This window comes from Gossypium hirsutum, chromosome D13 (assembly GCF_007990345.1).
Source record: "Gossypium hirsutum isolate 1008001.06 chromosome D13, Gossypium_hirsutum_v2.1, whole genome shotgun sequence".
In the NCBI taxonomy this organism is placed as follows: Eukaryota; Viridiplantae; Streptophyta; class Magnoliopsida; order Malvales; family Malvaceae; genus Gossypium; species Gossypium hirsutum.
This window is the reverse complement of record NC_053449.1, coordinates 5,973,112-5,988,285: the sequence shown is the minus strand read 5'-3', so window position 1 is coordinate 5,988,285 and position 15,174 is coordinate 5,973,112. Positions and strand designations below refer to the sequence as shown.

Here is a 15,174-nt window from a genome sequence, read left to right as displayed (position 1 = left end):
TATTTAATAATAATTATGTTAATTTATATTTTATAGTATCATATATTATGATTTGAGTAAATTCATATAAGAATATTGATTATTAAGAATTTTATTAAATTATATATTTTAATTATAATATATTTAATAATAATTATGTTTAAATATGATTAAATTATTTATTATTGATATTAATAATCTTATTAAAACAATAATCATTTACCAAAATAAATTTATGCTAAGGGTATTCTAGTCATTTTAGTTTTTTCCATTATGCTATTACACCTCTATTCCATTCAACCAAACACAAAATTACTATTACGCCTCTATTCCATTACATTCAACCAAACAGTTGATTTGCTATTACATCTCTATTCTAATACACCTCTATTCCAATACACCTCTAATCCAATACAGCGAACCAAACGCACTCTTATTATTTTTAGTTTATAAAAAATATTGTAAAGAGAGCTTGAGTTTATACTTAGTGGCCCACACAATAATGATTGGTTAATCATTTGTCTTCAAGGGCGTAGCTAAGAGGGGGCTAGTAGGAGTCCCGGTCCCCCAAAAGTAGAAAAATTTTTATTGAGGCCCTTTAAAGTTTTTAAAATTTAAAATTAGTAAAAGTAAAATTGCACTTTGGCTCCCTAAAAATGATAAAAAAAATTGATTTACTGCTTTAAAAATTATAAAGATATAAACTATTAAATTGGTGAAATTATATTTTTACTATCGTAAAAATTACAATTTAATTTCAACCCTCCTAAAAAAAGTTTCTGACTTCTCCGCTGCTTGTGTCTATATAACATCTATGTCTAGTGATTGTATTGTTGGATTTTCAATCCCTAAAAGTTGCATTTTATGCTAAGTGCCTCACTTTTCAATTGTTAGATGGTAATGCAAGAAGTTCAGATCTTGCAAGCTTTGTGCTTCTTTTAGGTTATAATCTAAATTCTATTGAGCTATGCCTAATTTGTGTATAGGAACATCACATATATGAAATCACAATTAAAGCTTTCATTTAACACTTAGATAACACTTAGGGCACGTTTGGTTCACTGTAATGGAATAGAGCTGTAATTGAATAGAGTTGTAATGGAATAAAGATGTAATCAGTAATTCAATTGTTTGGTTGAATGGAATGGAATAGAACTGTAATAGTATTCTTGTGTTTGGTTGAATGGAATGATGTTGTAATAGCATAAGGAAAAAAACTAAAATGACTAGAATACCCTTAACAGAATTTTTTTAGGTAGATGATTATATTAAATTTTAATAAGATTATTATTAAAAATAATTTAATAAAAATAATAAATAATTTTACCATATTTTAACATAATTATTTTTAAATATAATTTAATAAAATAATATATAATTTAATAAAATTCTTAATATAATTATTATTATATGAATTAAAAAATCATAATATATAATACTATAAAAATAATATATAATCTACATTATTATTTTTAAACTGCAATACATATTTAATGTGCTAGAATATCTTTAGTGAAACAAATAATTTAATTATTCTATAATAAAAAACAAAATATTAGAAGTAACAAATAACTTGAAGATTATATTTCACATCCAAACATAATATTCATATATTGACAAAAAGTTGCATGATTTCATTAGTTTATAAGTCATAATCTATATGTTATAAAATTTTACAACATCAAAAAGTTACAACATTGTAATGACATTCTATCATGTCATTATACCATCCAAATATTACAAACACAAAAAGTTACCAAAATATCATCAACACAACCATGATTTTTAATGGTCAGCAAGAAATCTCCTGACCCATTCCAATCGCACAAAAGAAGGTAAAGTAAAGAAAATGAGCATTTGCGTTGGATGATCTGAAATTTTGCTCAATGCGCGATAATGTTAGATATAATGTTAGAGCTCTTTCTTGAATGGTCATTTCTGACTTTTGTTGAATTAGCACTTCGGAGGCAATACTCCTACTAATTTCAACGCCAATGGTTCGTATATTTTCTGCCAATAAAGTGGCAGCATCATGAAATGAAGTAGAAGAAATATGGTCACTTGCATTAGAAATCTTTTTTTTTCTTCTTTGAAAATGTGGAATCACCTCAGTTTCTAGCTGGTTGTGGTTGTGTAGCTAAAAGATCCATGTCATCCAAAGAAACATCAGCTTTGCATCCATAGAAATTGTTTTTTCATGAGTATTTGTAGTAGCTACATCGTCAACATCTATTTCTTCAATAATATCAGCGGCTGTTTGAGCATCTTTCCCAGTGGCTCGATCTTTTGCATAAATGCCAGTAAGTTGGTCATAATAAGGGAAACTGCGATGTTTGAATTGACCGGCTCCTTTATGACTATAAAAATGAGGAATTCATATTAGATATAAGTTTGGTCAAAATAAGATAATAAAGACTTGAAATAATTCTTACATTTATATATGACTTCCACACCGCATCTTCAACAACAACAAGCTGCCTATGCTCATCCCAACCAAAACCGCTATTGTTTTTTCCACTAAGCATGTCATAAACGATTGACCAATCCCTTTTCAATGTTCTAATCCTCGATTCAATATTAGGTTTAGCCTTCAACATGGCATTGGGTAAAACTTTTTCTAACAGTTTTTACAACTCATTTAAATAATTGGCTTTGAATCCCATATCAGCATTGAAGGTTTCAACATTGTGCAAGTTGACCATACAGGCAACCAAAACAGCATCTTCTTCTGGAACCCATTTCCTTTTGGTTCCTCGAGAATTTTTGGAAGAAACACTTGATTGTGAAAAACATGACATAAGAAAAAAAACAAATTAAAATTAAGTTTAATATTATGAATCAAAAGGTCAACACTTTATAAAATTATAACACATGATGAATCAAAAGAAAATAAATTATAATTCAACAACTCTAGTACAATACAAAAAACAATTCAAACACCACCAAAGTTTCATAAACTAGAAATGTAACACCCCAAACCCAGCCTAGACGTTATGGTCGAATTTGGCTTGTCACATTGAAGTGTCTTTCGAATATTGAACTCGTTGGTAAAAATTTGTTTCTAAGTTTATAAAACCTCTTTATTAATAGTAACAAATCAACTAGTCAAAATGTTTATCTTGTTATCTTGTTATCTGATATTGTTTTAATAAGTTGGTCTAAAATTGCGGAAGCTTTTTAAAGTCTATTGTTAGATTTCATGTTTTTGAAAACAATAATTATTTTAAAAAAATTCCTCTTTCCCTAAACTAGCAGTTTAAAATAAGTAAGCAAAACCGAATTAAAAATTAAAACCAACTTAAAGGCCTTATTACACAAAAAAAACCTAACATATAAATTAAGGTAAAATAACAGCCAATGTAAACCGCAGTAGTCGTGTGGCCACCTCCGAGTCCTTCGCAGTTCCGAATCGTCTATGGGTGAGGATTACCTGCACAGTTAAAACGAGTGGGTGAGTCTACGAAACTCAGTGTATAACCCCCTAACAGTCAATCAGTATACGACATGCAGTGACAGTCTAGGTCTGAGCCCTATACAGTAACAGTGTAGGCTTTAGCCCAGTACAGTGCAATAATGCAAACCATCCCAATCCAGCCAACACACCACTCTGTACCAACACACCATGTGGGGATAAAATCGACCCACCCAGCCAACACACCAATATCGCAGTAAAGCTACCAGTAATAGCATCGCAGCAGAGCTGCCAGTATCAGTATCGTAGCAAAGCTGCCGGAAACAGTATACTTCCTCTATAACAGAATCCTAACCCCATGCAATATGTCATGTCATTAATCATACGTACATACGAAATATTATATGTAATCATAGTCATACATACATAAGGTCGTAACAGTCATTCCAACTCCTAGGGGTATAACAGTCATTTTACCCTACAGGGGTATTTCAGTCATTTTACCTTACGAGGGTATTTCGATCATTTTACCCTTCGAGGGTATTTTAGTTATTTTACCATTCAAGGGTATTTCAGTCATTTTACCCTTTGAGGGTATTTTAGTCATTTTACCCTTTGAATCTCAAGTTGGGCTTACCACTTGAGCGATTGCACGCCCGTGTGGTCTCAAACGCTGTGTTTACAGATTTTTGGCTTTTCACCGATCTACGGTTGCGGTGGGGTGATTACACACCTGATTTGTGAAAACGCACTAAGATCCACAAGCATCCAAAATATACATTCATACAAGTTTTCCATTGTCGCTAAAAAAAGGGTTGATCTCCTCCTTTTTACACCCTTAACCAAAACATTTACCTCGATCGACAAAAGTGGCTTAGCCCACTTATACCACTGACGAATGTTGACTATAATCCTTTAGACGGGTATCTGCATCACAACCAGATTATTAACCAAAATTGTTTAGTCAAGTGGTTTAAATCCCCTTCATGAAAACATACAAAAACGCAACAAACATTCGACCTACACCTAGAAAGTTAGCCCACATATCTGCCTTAAATCAAGAGAAAAGAAAAAGGTTTCGACGATTTGGTATTACTTGATATTCCTTCAACCCCCTAGGAGTTTGAACCAACAGAGAGGAGTGATAAACGGCTAAACCACAAACAATAAAGGAAAATAACTCTCAATAAAAAAAGGAAATAAAATGAAGTGAAAATCAAGGATAGAAAGAGAAAAATATTCGGCCAAAGAAGAAAAAGAGAAAAGAAAGAAGGTTCGGCCAGTAGAGAAAAGAAAAGGGAAAGAAAGAGAAGGAAGGATTCGGCAAAGAGGAGAGGCGAAAGAGGAAAGAAAAGAGCAGAATAGGACAAAACCGAAAGGTACTTCCCAAAACTTGGCAAAAGTCAACACCAAAAGCTAACAGAAGAACAAAAAATTGACCCAAAATCGAGTATATTTAGAACCTAAACACCAAATTCAGCAGATGCTACCCCAATAAGTTCTTCCAAATGCCGAAAATACCAATCTATTCCCCCTAGCTGAAATCTTAAGACTTCAATTACCCCAAACGGCACACATACCCCCTAATCAAATCACTCAATTCTTTCCTAAAATCTTTCCCCTTATCCCTTCTTGATTTTCTCCACCAATTCCTCATCAACTCCCCCAACCACTCCATTCAAAATCCATTCAAACTCCCCCTTAGTTGTGTTTCAGTCCAACTCCACTACCTACACAGCTCAAGCAGCAAAATAAATATCCAATTGCGCAACCCAAGACTTGAACCTTAAACCTCACAATTACACAACACGCCACCTTACCACTAGACCACAAGCTCTTTTTGTATCATGAAACAAACTCTAATATTTATAAATCCTATATACCAAAGTCCAGATTCAATTAAGAGCAAAATTAAAAATTCTGCCAAGGCCAAAACTTGAACCCAGGCTTCTTAAACACTCCCAAACACACCCAAATCACTTAGCCATTAAAGTAAACAAGAAATTTGTGTCAAAACATACAAAAATTAAAGACATAGATTTTTAGGGCGTTACAAGAAACATGAAATAACATAAAGAAATTAATGTTTATTATTTTTACCCTAAACCTAACTAATTTCTAGATGTTTGCCATTCATTGAACATTTGGTTAGCTAGTTCCATCCTTCAAGTGGCCCATGCATCCGATGGATTAATATTTACGATATTCGGTTCATCGTCATCTATCATATTACTAGGTAATCCTTCTTCTAACACCGCTTCAATAGGATCAAAACTAATATAGGTTCAAATAAAATTATGGAGCAAATAACATGCAATAATGATTCTATTGTGCACCCTCATAGGATAGAATGATGGACTCCTAAGTATTCCCCATCTAAGTTTTAATAACCCAAAGCATCTTTCAATAACATTACGTGCTGAAGCATGTTTCATATTGAAAAATTCTTCCGGAGTACTTGGCTGGTAACCCTGACGCCACTCATTCAAATGATATCTTTGTCCTCTAAAAGGTGCAAGAAATCCCTCACAATTTGTGTATCCAGCATCAACTAGATAATAACAACCTATAAAAAAATTATTTGTCATGGTTAATTTCCCAAAAAAGTATAATCTTAAGATTAATTCAAAGTCCTCTAATTTTGCATTTTACCACGAGGAACTTTTAGTCCATGTCTCCTACTAATGGCATCTCGAAGAACCCGTCCATCAGTAGCAGAACCTTTCCAACCAAGAAGAACATAAACAAAATGCATATCAGGTGTACAAACACCTAACATATTTGTTGCTATGTCACCTTTTCGCGTTCGATATCTAAGTTTATCAACTGTTGAAACCCTAATCTTAATGTGTGTTCCATTTAAAGCACCTAAGCAATTCTACATCACATGTATAAAACCTTGAGTTAGGATACTATATTTAAATCTAAATCAACTAAATTATGTACAAGCTATATATAGAACTCACTCCAATACCTTGAACCATTTCCACCTTGGGTCTGTAGAATTAGATATAATTGGCTCTGCCTTTTTAAATAACACATCTTGTAAGCGTATGACATCATTTAAAACATTGTGAAATGATCTGCTAACGGTTTCCTCGGACCTATTAAAGTGATGCTTGATAACTCAATTTTTAAGGTGATGAGAAATGATGTGTAAAAACATTTTCACTTGCTCATCAACAAGCATGTTCCTTGACGACTTCAATTCCCCTCAAGTTTGTAACATCTCACATAGTTTAAAAAAGGTAATTCTATTCATCCTAACTTGTTCAATACAGGTCTCGTCACTAGCATATACAAGTCTTTTCACATAATCTTATTTTACATAAAAATCTAAAATATAGGATCTAATTATTGGTCTATAAGTATGTAGGCTATAGATGGCACCCAATGTAACTAAGAACCAACTCGCAACTGTACACGTTTGCAACCACATTGTCAATGCAATGCCGATTCTTTTACGCCTCACACTTTGTAGTATTAAAGGCAGACGAGCCATTACTGTAAGATATTAAAGTGATATATATCTTCAAATCGTAGTAAAAGGGTCGCATTTCTCCAATACTAATTTCAATAACAGTAAAATAAAATCAAAAAATTTAATTGCTAAAGAACTTACAGTGATTTAGTGAATACAAGGCGCTCAACTGTGGGTGGAGGAAGCAATCAAACAAGCCAAAGAAGAAGAGGAAGCAATAACACACTATCAAAGAAAAATTAACAATACATATTAAGAATCTTTAGAAAGCACAAAATAGAAATTACAACTATCTTTGCAAATAAAAAACTTGAAATTCATTTCTTTATCAATCACCCAAAAAAGAAAGAAAGAAAAGAAAAGAATGTTTTTTTTGTGGATTTGATTAATTGATGACTGACGTTTAATAAAAAAAATCCATTTGATTAATATGAATTTAATAATTTTTATGAGAAAAGAAAATAAGGTCTTAATTTCTTTTATTTTGTATTAACTCAATTCGATTATAGGTATATAGTGTGTTAAATATCTTAAAAATTATGTATTTTAAAATATTCAATTATTATTTTTATTTAAATAAAATCTAAAACTCCATATACATTACATTCTTACCATAACATGATTTGTTTGTAGCATTTTACTTTTTTTTTTTGTTTCGTTTGTTGAGATAATTTTTTTAGTGTTAATTATAATTTTTAATCAAACAATATAAGTAATATAAAACATTGTTTGAAGACCAAAATTAAATATAACATAAATTAAAGACATCGAAAATAAAAATAGTTTAATAATATATTCAAAGATTAAAATAGTTTTAAATGAAACATATCAAAAATAAAAACATAATGAAAATTAAATATAACCAAAATGTTCTTGTTTAAAGTAAAAAGATCAAATCCAAATTGTAAATGTAGTTTAACATGTATATATTGTCTTTCCCGTATTACTAAAAAAGAGTAATGGTATTATCATTCCAGTGGAGATATTTGTTTATGCCCCTTTTCCTTGTTCATTTTTTTTTGTTGTTGTTGACTATTGGCATTTGGTAGCCTACGAGGTTTGCTGCTCTTTACCTTGGCAGCCTCCTTTTCCATTAACAAATTTCATCTTTCCAAAGTTGAACACATAACTAATTTACAACAAAGACATTGGAAGGGTATTGTTACCTTAGCACACCCTTGAGTGATATTTTTCCCCTTCTTGTTGCTACCTTTAACCTACAATAAGGACCAACAAATTAATTTCCTTTAGGAGTTACAGAGGATGATCAAATAGGTTCACAGATCCCTTACTTTGATGATGAATGACTCGATGTGCATAAACAAATGACTCAGCATTCTACCACTTAAAAGATGATTTGTTCAAGGAGTGGATAGATTTGCTTTAAAGTTAGTTTCTATTGTTGAAAGATGCATAGAACACGGGCATAAATCACTTTGAAGTTCTTACTTATAAATACATGCAATGAATCTCATCATAGCATAGGCTGCAAGGAAAATTTTCGAAGTATATTCAAGGATAACATGAATTACATGTGAGACATGAAACTTACCAATCTGCTTATTTGCAAAAATAAGAAAAATAAGAACTGCTACTCCTCTCAGCTCATCTTCTTGTAAAAGATTCACTAGTGAAACTTGTCCAGAAGAAGCATTAATGAAATACATAAAACAAACATTGACAAATGAAGTAGGATATTGTAAACACCAAGTAAGCGTTGTTGGTTACAGACATATAAACAAGTCATCATCACATTCTAGGGAGCAGAAAGAAGGTTTTCATGTAGCATTCTTTCTTTTTATCAAAATTCTAAAATACAAATGTTACTATAGTGGACCATGAGATCAATGTTACTGCATGCAAAGTAATCTATATATCATCTTTAATGCATGGAATATTTATAAGGTATACCACAGCAAGGTTTTAGGAAGTTTTTAAGAAAGAGGGTGATTAATATTTCTAAGATATACCATAGCAATGTAACCTATATATCATCTTCAATGCATGGAATGTTGCTACAGAGGCTGGTTTATACTAGAAGCACTGTTTTATTGAATATGTGAACAAAATATGAACCATATACTAAAATTGAATAGGATGATTAATCTTTTCTTCTGTCATGAACACACGAAAGCATAGATGTAAACTTTTATTTTATTTCAACACTTTTAGACATTGAGATAACCTGGAATAGCGCTAATAAATTAAATCCCAAGTCCTAATTATAAAAGTGGTACAAATAGTGGCATCCCATGAATACAATATTGAAATGCTATGACAGACTCAAAGTTAGTTTGTTCTAAAGGTAAAAAGAAAATCGAAATTCACTTATTAGCCATGGGATTGTTAATAACAATTAGGGGTGTACATTTGGTTAACCGACTAGTTAACCGACCCGAAATAGCTATAACCGAATTAATCGACCTTCCAAAATTTTTAACCGTTAACCAAACCGATTTAAAAAAAAAACATTAACCGAATCGAATTTTTTTGGTTAATTAGGTCGGTTAACCGAATTAACCGAAAATTGTATGGTTTTTATTTTTGGTTAAAAATTAATCGAATTAACCGAATTAACTGAATTAATCGAATTACCCGAATTGAATCACCACATAATTAAAAATATTACATAAGTCTTTGAATCACTACATAATTAAAAACATTACATAAGTCTCGAAATTAACACATAATTGAAATGTAAGTCTTTAATATTCTCCATTTATATCCATTTCTTCTCTCCAAAATATCTCCATGTGCATTAAACCTAAAAAAAAACATGTGTAATTGGGTAGAGACTTAGAGTTAGACTTTAGTTTTATTTTTATTGGGTTGGTAATTGGGTAGACTTTAGTTTTAGTTTTATTGGGTTGGGTTGGTAATTGGGTTGGGTAATTGGGTTGGATTGGATAATTTTATTTATTAATTTTTTCGGTTTAACCGAAAAATTCGGTTAACCGACCGGTTTCAAATCGAATTAACCGTTAACCGAAAAATCATAAAAAATTAACCGACCCCCGATCGAAAAAATTCAGTTAACCAACTGATTAACCGAATTCGGTCAGTTAACTGAATTTTTTCAGTTTTACCCGAATTATGCACACCATAATAACAATAGTTATAAAATAACTTACGAGATGTCATATAAGTTTTAGAGCAAAAACAATTAGCTTAATTAAATTTCTAAGCGGCCAGATGCAAACTCATAAAGACAAACTTTACATAGAGCTTCTAGAAACCAAACATCTTATTTCAAAGTTGCCACTAGCCAGCATAATATTAGTAAATAATGAAGGGATATAAAAACAATGTATGTTTGTGAAAGTTACCTGATACTTGTCTGTCCACCTGAATAATAATAAAGATGTTATCAAGACAAGAAATTGACATCACTAGTGTTAAAATATTAAAGCTCCAAATGATAAAAGAAAGCAAAATTGTAGAACAAGGTATTAAATGAATACATTTCAGTCTAAACTAAAGCATTAAAATTCCACAACTTAATACTATTAGTTTTGACGAAGTTCAGTGGCTTTGAATAACAACAAACTTGGAATCAGAAAAGAAGAACCTTAAGTTTGTAGAAATAGCTTTTGGATTGGTAGCTAGAGATAGAATATCCCACATAATATCATATTTCATCCAGTATCAGAAAAGTAAAGCTTTGATGATAAAGAGTGATGAGTGTTGTAAATTTGCTTAAAGCTACTACTATGATGGTTTTACGGAAGAAATAACAAGAACATATATATAAAGATATAGATAAGAGGCAAAAGAATCATGCAAGTTATGGATTAAAGCTACTTTATGCAGTTGAGATTTACAATAACAAGCATTATCTCAAGCCTTTGATATAAGAAATTATGAACTTCGACATCTCTTTACCTTCAAACAATAAAATCGATAAGAAAATATTATCAAAATTTCAGGACAGTACTATAAAAAATCTACTATACATGTTAAAGATCCAGATCAAGAAGTAGTGATCGACATACCTAAATCCTACTCTTGCAATTTGATGTTATTGTACTACACTGTTTCGGCATACCTCCCTCTCATATGAGCCAGCAAGGGCCCACTCAGCCCCTTCCCAAGCCGACTGGTTGTTCAATTCTCTCTCGTCTCAAGCCACCTTAATGCCTACACTCGGTACGCAACTTGGGTAAGAAAAAAAAGACAGACAGGAAAATGAAAGGAACAACAAAAAGGAAAAATGTTTACTTGACCTTAGATGAAGGGGAGGAATCCCGGAGTCGAAGGAAGTAAGAAATGGCTGCTGTTTGAGTGTTTTTGAGGTGAGAAGTTGTGAGGGTAAAATAGGGTTCATATGGCAACGAATGGGTAAACGGTGAAGAGGGAAGGAAATAGAAATCCCCAAATATCTCTGCTTAAGCCCGGAATAGAATATATCCATAATAGGGTATTCCCTTGAACCAAACATCTGTTTAAGTGGGCCTACAGAATAGGCTTGTAATAGGCAAGTAATGGAAACATCCCCTTAGATTCAACCCTGTTATGTCTCTTTCCTTTTCCTTTAGTAATGATTAAAAGAAGGTAAGTGGATATTTTTTTGTCCTTTTCACAAACAAATAGGAATTAATGTAATACTTAGTTTTTAAGTCTAATTTGGTCAAAAATAGAAATTTAATATTTTGTTCAATTTTGCAAATAGTTAACTCAAATTTGTTTAAGTTTATTCATTTTATCTTTTTATTTTTAATATACGCTATTTTTAGTTTAATATTTAATAATTATATTTATTTTATTTAAATCTAAATATAAACATTTTATTAATTTGGACTGCCGCGTAAGGCATCCAAATTGGCATTTAAAACCCATTTGGACTGTCACGTAGGACTGCCGTTATGAAGGTAATGGAGTTTAATGGTAGAGTGATCACTTCGTAACAAAACGATAACGTAAGTGACAAAAATGTAACATTTCAAATATAAGTGACTAAAATGTAATCTGAGGCAAACAAAAGTGACTATTTTTGTAATTTACCCTTTATAAAATTTTAATGTTAGTTATAATAATTTTTTTTAAATAATCTTATTATAGGATCTGATCATATATAATCTTTTTGACAAAATGTCTAGAATTATCCATAGTCCCTTCCCAGCTCATAATAGGAGGATAATACGTTTTAGTGCACTCGAACATATCCTCCTACATTGAAAATAATACCCATGCCAATACAAAAATTACGCAATGTAAAATTTAGATGTTGATATATGATAATTATACTGGTAAAATTTAAAGTTAAGTAAAGACCAAACCTCAGCATTTGCTAAAAATGGTAGGTTTTTTTTTCACTATGAAAATAGTTTGAAATTGGAAAATTGGTCTATTTTTCCTCTCTAAACTTGGAGCAGTTAGGTCCGAGTTTTGGCATGCATACATATGATATGTGCATTCTCTTTTAAATTATTTTAGATTTAAATTTTCTTATTTGTGAGTTTTGTCAGGAATCATTTTGATCCTAAATCGACAATATATTAATTTTTAGTCCGTTATATTTGTAATAAAGCCCAATCGGCCCAAAACAGTTCCTAGCCCAACATTACAAAATTAAACAGACGGCCCAAAACAGTCCCTAGCCCAACACTACAAAGTTAAGCAGAAAAACCCTAAGCAATAAGGAGCGCCGCATCTGCCCCAGCAGCCTCACGTCGCGCCCAACACCTTCAGCAAGTGTCCGGTCGCCGCAGGACTCGGAGATCGGCCTCCCCACGCGCGCCGTACACACCACAATACTTGCAAAAATGGACTCAAAGAGTCTAAAGGAAAAACAAGCAAAATAATTGTATTTCTGTTTCTTTTTTTGGCCTATAAAAGGCCATTTTTAACATGTAAATAAGGGGGAGGGATTAAAAAGAAATACAGAGAGAATACGCAATATTCATTTTTCATGACATAGCATTCAAATGTCATTCATACATGCCATTCAAATGTCATTCATACATGCCTAGTTAGGAGCATTTGGTTCATTTGATCATGACATCCTAATCACTAGGCATAATTAGGCTCACAAAGTGAGTCATACAGGTCATGTTCCACAGAGAGCAGATCGGTGAAATCATAAAGCCTTGTCTCCCTGAGTAACAATGGAGCGGGTTGAAAAGTAAAAAGATTGAAGCCACAACGGCGGATCTTACTTCCTTAGCAGTACAGCGGAACAGGTTGAAGCTATGATGGCGAATCTGGTTTCCCTGATATTGCAATTAAAAAGATTGAAGCCACAACGGCGGATCTTACTTCCTTAAGCAGTGCAGCGGAACAGATTGAAGATACGACGGCGGATCTAGTTTCCCTGATATTGAAATTAAAAAGATTGAAGCCACAACGGCGGATCTTACTTCCTTAGCGGTGCAGCGGAACAGATTGAAGCTACGACGGCGGATTTAGTTTCCCTGATATTGCAATTAAAAGATTGAAGCCACAACGGCGGATCTTACTTCCTTAGCGGTGCAGCGGAACAGGTTGAAGCTACGACGGCGAATATGGTTTCCCTGATATTTCAACTAAAAATATTGAAGCCACAACGACGGATCTTACTTCCCTGACGGTGCGGTGGAACAGATTGAAGCTACGACGGTGGATCTGGTTTCCCCGACATTGCAATTGAACAGATCAAATATATCAGATCTTGCCTTCCCATACTGGTGGCGAAGCCGATCAAAGAAAGTAGATCTTGTCTTCATGTACTGGCGTGAAGCAGATCAAATGTAACAGATCTTGCCTTCCCATACTGGTGGCGAAGTAGATCGAGGAAAACAGATCTTATCTCCCTAAGCAGTAGTGGAGCAGATCAAAGATGGCAGATTTTACCTCCCTGAGGTTGCAGTGGAGTATATTAAAGCCAGTAATTCTATCTCCCCATACTGGTGGTGGAGTAGATCGAAGAAAGCAGATCTTGTCTTCATGTACTAGCGTGAAGTAGATCAAAGAAAGCAGATCTTGTCTTCGTGTACTGGCGTGAAGTAGATCAAAGATATAAGTCTTATCTCCCTGAAGTTGCAGTGGAGCAGACAAAAGTAACCAATCCTATCTCCTTGAAGTTACAATGGAGTGGATTAAAACCGCAGATCGCATCTCTCTGAGGTTGCAGTAGAGCAGATCACATCAGATTTACCCTTAAGTTGTAACAGAACAAGTTGAAGCTATAAGTCTTATCTCCCTGAAGTTGCAGTGGAGCAGATTAAAGATAGCAGATTTTGTTCTTTTGAAAAGCTACAACATAGGAATCATATCTCCCCGACATTCCAGTGGAGTATATTAGAGCACCAGTTCCTACACCTCTGAGGATGCAATAGGAAGGAACGAGGTTACCTAAAGAAGAGAAGCATTAAAGCAGCTGAGGCTCAATACGACTGGGCACAATTGGGCCTTGTAGTCTTTGCTCTATTCCCGTTACACGACAATGAGCAAAGAGGGGCAGCTGTAATAAGGCCCAATCGGCCCAAAACAGTTCCTAGCCCAACATTACAAAATTAAACAGACGGCCCAAAACAGTCCCTAGCCCAACACTACAAAGTTAAGCAGAAAAACCCTAAGCAATAATGAGCGCCGTATCTGCCCCAGCAGCCTCATGTCGCGCCCAACACCTTCAGCAAGTGTCCGGTCGCCGCAGGACTCGGAGAACGGCCTCCCCACGCGCGCCGTACACACCACGATACCTGCAAAAACGGACTCAAAGAGTCCAAAGGAAAAACAAGCAAAATAATTGTATTTCTGTTTCTTTTTTTCGGCCTATAAAAGGCCATTTTTAACATGTAAATAAGGGGGAGGGATTAAAAAGAAATACAGAGAGAATACGCAAGAAATAGAAAAAACTTTGGAAAATTCAGATTGTTTTTGATTCAAGGTGAATGAGGTTCTTGCATTTTTATTTTATTTTATTTTTTTATATATTTTTTTATTTTCTTTTGCGTTTTTGTTTTTTAAAAAAAAGAAATAACAAAAAAACTTACCTCATTCGCCGAGGACGCCGGACATCTCCGTCGTGGTCGGAGCACCGGCGTGGGCCGAGGGATGGCGCGATGACGCTAGGGGCGAAACCCTAGCAGAGCACCAGAGGACCTTTGAGTGTTTTTTTATTTTTTTTTCTTTTACTCTGTTTCAAATGTTTTTTTAAGGGAAAATTTTGTTTTAAATAACATTCAAAATGGCGCCGTTTTCCCAGGCCTGACCCGCGCGGTGACCCGACCCGAAGGGAAGGATCCTCGCGCTCTGACGTCAGGTGGGATACTTGCGGGTCCAGTCCTTCCTCCTTTGTTTTGATTTTAAATGCGGTATTGGGCGC

General features: G+C 33.5%; 1 long non-coding RNA gene across 3 annotated transcripts; it reads right to left on the bottom strand.

Annotated features, from left to right (window-relative positions):
* Positions 1–1,723: 1,723 nt before the first annotated feature.
* Positions 1,724–11,230, bottom strand: LOC107918979 (uncharacterized). 3 transcript variants are annotated; one of them, XR_005923579.1, is made up of 7 exons: positions 11,096–11,230; positions 10,865–11,009; positions 8,425–10,217; positions 8,039–8,089; positions 7,014–7,097; positions 2,412–3,409; positions 1,724–2,336 (listed from the first exon to the last, which is right to left on the bottom strand). It is a non-coding gene; the product is annotated as an uncharacterized lncRNA (long non-coding RNA). The 3 variants fall into 3 exon arrangements; XR_005923578.1 differs by having other exon boundaries at positions 11,091–11,216; XR_005923577.1 differs by having other exon boundaries at positions 10,199–10,217; positions 11,091–11,216.
* Between the last annotated feature and the right edge of the window lie 3,944 nt (positions 11,231–15,174).